Source organism: Octopus bimaculoides, chromosome 22 (assembly GCF_001194135.2).
Source record: "Octopus bimaculoides isolate UCB-OBI-ISO-001 chromosome 22, ASM119413v2, whole genome shotgun sequence".
NCBI lineage: Eukaryota > Metazoa > Mollusca > Cephalopoda > Octopoda > Octopodidae > Octopus > Octopus bimaculoides.
Window position 1 is genome coordinate 28,888,477 of NC_069002.1, and position 5,465 is coordinate 28,893,941.

General features: G+C 35.6%; 1 long non-coding RNA gene across 1 annotated transcript in view; it reads left to right on the forward strand.

Annotated features, from left to right (window-relative positions):
- LOC128250561 (uncharacterized) overlaps positions 1–5,153 on the forward strand; it is a 44,895-nt gene extending 39,742 nt beyond the window's left edge. The window contains exon 2 of the long non-coding RNA XR_008266601.1: positions 4,653–5,153. This is a non-coding gene — a long non-coding RNA (uncharacterized LOC128250561). The remainder of the gene's footprint in view (positions 1–4,652) is intronic.
- The last annotated feature ends 312 nt before the right edge of the window (positions 5,154–5,465 follow it).

Below are 5,465 nucleotides of genomic sequence, written 5' to 3' on the forward strand. Positions count from 1 at the left end.
CTTTAAGTGACAACAACAAATATCAACGAGCCACAATCTCCGCTGGTTTGCTTCCTCGTCACCGCTCAACTCATGGACACAAGCAACGATTTCTTTAGCGAATCGTTACTGGCGACGAAAAATGGTGCCTGTACATTAATATGAAGCAGCGTAAGGAATAGTTTAGCCCCGGTAAACAAGCGACACTGCGCGTGAAACAAGATCTTCATTCGTGTAAAACGATGTTGTGTGTATGGTGGGACTGGGAAGGGATTATCCATTACGAATTGCTTGAACGGAACCAAACGGTCAACGCGGAACTCTATGTTCAACAGGTGGAACGACTCAATACGGCTATTCAAGAGAAAAGGCCTAATCGTCAGCATGGAGTTCTTCTGCTGCACGACAACGCCCGCCCTCATTTTGCCAATATGACTAAGGAAGACATTCAAATGCATGGCTGAGAAGTGCTGCCACACCTGCCGTACTCTACTGATTTGGCACCAACGGATTTCCACCTCTTTCGATCTCTTTCAAATGCTATGCGCGGAGTTTCGTTCAATACTGATGCAGAATTAAGAGCTTGGTTGGATCAATTTTTCGAGTCGAAATCGGGTGATTTCTACCAACGAGGTATTGAAAATCTTGTTGAACGTTGGGAAGAAGTTGTAAACAACATGGGTGAATACATTATTGATTAATTAGTTGTTTTCTTATTAAACCTTTTAAAAAAATTAAATTTAAAAAACGGCGGGAACTTAGTTGCCAACCCAATATTATATGTTCGACATTTGCTTTGTATAAGTTGGTTCCAAGTCTCACCCAGAGATTTCATGAGACAAGTCAAAAGTTCATGTTGGTATTATGCCTAGGGTGCCATATATTTGGTTTTGCACGTAGTATTGTTCTAGAAAATGTTTACGAAAACTAAATTATGAGATTGTTTTAAAATTTGAGATTATATAGACTATTTTACGGAGGATATGGGCAGTTCCCATGAGCACTATCTTCTGAATTTCTGCCAATTTGGGGTTTCCTGGTATCTGAGCTAGGTAGGAATCAGCCCCTTTTGCTTATTATTATTATTATTATTGTTGTTGCTATTATTATTATTATTATTACTATTATTAACTGTTGTTGTTGTTGTCACATATAAGTTCTTACACGCCAAAAATAATATCTTAGCAACGAAAATCTAACATTTGGCTTTTACAAAGACAAATTTTATAAATAATTGGTAATGTGTTGATAGACAATCGTTGTAAAAGAAAATGTGCTGAAGAATAACAGTGAAAAATATATGAGAAACGTCAATAATTATGACGGCTCTGACGGAGCAGACATCTGATCGAAAGTGATGCTCCATCTGAGACTAGTCCCTTTTCGTTTTCTATTCTCACGACTACATTGTCCAATGTCACCGATTCTTTAACACTGTTAGGAGAGATTTGAGAAAGTTTTGACTTCTATTTCTAGCAGGTCAATGGACCATCTAGAACAGGTAAGATATAAACAACCGTTTTCGAGAAGCGGGATGCATGAGGCATAGCTCATTGCCAGGCAGACCGCACTACTAAAAAAAAAAAATCAAGGTTTATTTTTGGTTAGTGTGCCATTCAGGAAGTCCCACAGACCGCAGTTTGCTTATGAGTGGTCTAGAAACTCCCTCGTTGACTCGTCAGTGACTAAGGTCGTATAGAATTATATGGGAGTCTATAAAAAGAGAAACTGTTAAAATATTTATATTAAATGATGCAAACGGAATATATTTAACCCTAGAAATACCAGATATTTCAGCAATCTAAAACTGTGATTCTCAAACTTTTCTTGCCCCATACTCTATTTCTGGTTTCCACTAAGTAAAACGTGCGCACCATCATCAACGTTCAACTTTAGCGCCCTTTTTCAGCTGACAATGTACCTAAGGGGTAGCTATCTTTCAAATCATGAAGAATTAGTCTAACCAACACTGTAGATTTTAGAATGAATATATTTTAGAATGACTAGAGAAGTGTTTTGAATTTTTGCGGATAAAACCTGAATGACGTTATAACTTAGAAAAATAACTGCAAAATACCAACGCCTGCTGCTGCTAAAATTAGCAGTAAAGTAAAAGCTAACATAATATATATATAGCAAATAAATTTATGGCCTGATGATTTGTATATTGAGAACTAGTTTTGTCCGTAGAATTAAGTTAGATTCTATAATCTTCCAAACAGAGGATCTGGGTATTATTTTCTAATGAAGAAATTTCTTTTTAATATGCGTCTGGTGCTCCATTATCGTAATATTTTTGCCAGTTCTTGCGGCAGTGAGCTGGCACAATCGTCACTGCACTTTCTACTGACTTTACGTTCTGAGTTCAAATGCCGTCGGGGTCGACTTTACTTTTCATCCTTTTGGGGTCAATAAAATAAGAACCAGTTGAACACTGACGTTGATGTAATCGACGTATCCCTTCTCCCGAAATTGCTGGCGTTGTACCAAAATTTAAATCAATATTTTGCCAGTTCTCCGCCAATTTCGTATGAACTCGGCGCTCGTAGAATATAATCCAGCTTTGGTAACCGTTGTATTGAAAAGTTAAAAATACATTTTTGGAAAATTATTATATAGCTTCAAAAGATCTGAAAACTCGAAATTTCCAATGAAAAATGTTATTAAATTTACAACATATTTTTAACACATTGTGTGTGTGTATATGTTTTGTCGTGTCTGTATGTTTTTTTGTTTTTTTTCTTTTGGTTATGGTTCAATTGTTGCTACTGCTTAGTCAAGTAGGAAGTCTAAAGCCTTGTAGCAACAAATAACGTCGCTGATTATTTAATAATGTGTTTATAATACTAAGATTATATTCTGTAATACAATAGTTATTTAATACTTCACAATGAATTTAGTCACGCTGTGAAATTATTTCCCCTGATTAAACAGTATGGCTTTCAGCAGGTTGGAAAGGAGGATGTATTGTAAATATTACTGCTGTCTGGATGTTAATCTTTTACTAAAATGTAACAAAAGTATGTGTGAACAGACTTTCTTTAAAATAAAACACTTTAATCCATATTTTTCAAACGAATACCCACTTCCTCATCGTACTTTTGGAACACAAGTCACCATTATTTATTTATTTATTTATTTAATTGTTATATTTCGTTATGAAATATTCCACATTTTGAAACACTTGTAATTTATATTTTTACAAATAAAAAAATAGAACACCTATCATGCATAAATCGAAATTTCTCGGGGGGGGAGGGGGGTATATTTTTCAATCTTGAAGAGGTGGAAGTATGAAATTTTTTTCTCTAAAATGCGTATTACATGCGTTTCAAAATTTGGAATTCTATATATCACTTAAGATATATTGTGTGACATACACAGAACACCAAATTTAGTTTGGTTAGGTAAGTGTCTTTTGCATAATAAAAATTTACTTTTTGTTTTCGTTTGTTTCGTCAAAGATTAACTTTGGTTCAAAAGCTATTATTTCTAAGACAACTAGAAACAGAGACAAAAGAAACATCAAGCAGGAATCACAAAGCTCATTGAAATTAATTTGCAACCAAAGGAAATGGGGTTGATATTTACTAAGGTGAAATCAGCCCTGTCCACCTTTCTCCAAATCAAAGTTATTCAAATGTAGCACACAAGTTTACATTATTTACATTTGACGGATATTTGTCCTCATCTTGTTTGTTAACACAACGATTCGGCCGAAATAACCTCCAGCCTTCTTCAGGTGTCTTCGGGAAATTTCGAACCTGGGTTCTCATTCCTAAGGTATTTTTCGATATTATTGGTCACTGCCTGGAATTGAACTCGGAATCTTGGGGTTAGTAGCCCACGGACATATGGCATAGTAGCTAAGAGCGCGGGCTACTAACCCCAAGATTCCGAGTTCGATTCCAAGCAATGACCTGAATAATAATAATAATTAATAATAATAACATCGAAAAATACCTTAGGAATGAGAACCTAGGAATGAGCTTCACAGAGACGTGTCTGACAAACTTCAGGATATTTACTTTTACCTAAAATCCCAGTCTGGGTGGTTCTTGGATATCAGTAAACGCGCCTCCACTTGATGTAGATAAATATGAACTGCTCACAATCTTCTAAACATTATTTTTATGTTGTTCTAATTTCTTTCGGCATCCCGGAGAAGAGGGATAAACGATCCTTCACGAATCTTTAATAAAAGGCAAATACTAGCACGTTCGATCCCTATTTAAAGCTGCCAAAAACCCATTGGACTTAATTTTACAGTAGAAGCTCAACCTAATTCCTGCGACAAATTCTCAAGATCTGGAAGTTTGTGAGAGCAAAAGCCCACAAAGCAATGAGGACCTAATTTAGCAGCAAGATTAAATATGTACTTTTCTAAAATACAGTGATTTGATTCCAGATCTGTGTTTAAACGGTGTATTCATATATAGATATTACATTTATTTATACAAGAATGTTAAAATTGTATCTTTTAAACTGTGTTAATCACACTTTTGTTTAGTCATTCGTACGTATTTGTATATTTTTTTTTTACAATAACTTATAATCCCTGAAGAATCTTTAATGGAAGATGAAACCAGACGGTTCTATCTCCACTGTAAGTTATGTGTTCGGCCTTTGTGGCCAATGAATATTATTATCATTATTATATTGTTTTTTCACAGCTTCGAACGCTGGAGAAGTACTATAGTGTCAGCTGTTCCTTACCAGTGAACTAAAATAACACCCTTTATTTTTCGAGCACCATCCGGAATATTCGAGCGGTTCCAAGCAGTGCTGTTTTCTGCAAGTGCTCCATCCTTATTGCAGCCCCTATTCGTTCCATGTATTTCTCAAGATTTTTTACTCACTGTTCCAAAGGTGGTACTACTACCACCTTTTTCGGCGACCAGAACTGCTTAACCTCCGAAGCTAACCTGTCATATCTATCGACTTTTCTTTCTTACTTATTGCATACCTCATTATTGTTATTATTATTAAGCAATGTTTCCTCGTATTGTAAATATTTTCATATATACTTTTACTGATTGACGTACAACCAAGGATATTAAAATCCACTAGACGGAGAGGGCCATCCAGAATTTCATCCGTTAAATGTCACACAATGTAATGTCTATTTTTGTATATAAAAGTTTAAAGATCAGTTTTTCAAGTGGACCCAACAAGCATCCTTAGAAAAGTTTATTTCTAAAAGATACAGAAATAGATATTAACAATCTACTCCTTCCCCTATTTTCCAATGCATCGTATTGAGAAAACTGTTTCGAAATGATTCAACAGAATAGTGCTTGACCTAAGGTGGCGAGCTGGCAGAATTCTTAGCACGCTGGACGAAATTCGCCCGTCGCTACGTTCCGAGTTCAAATTCCGCCGAGGCCGACTTTGCCTTTCATCTTTTGGGGTTGATGAAATAAGTACCAGTTATGCACTTGTGCATATAGTAGAAAAGAATAGTGGTTGACCTAAATAAGAATCTT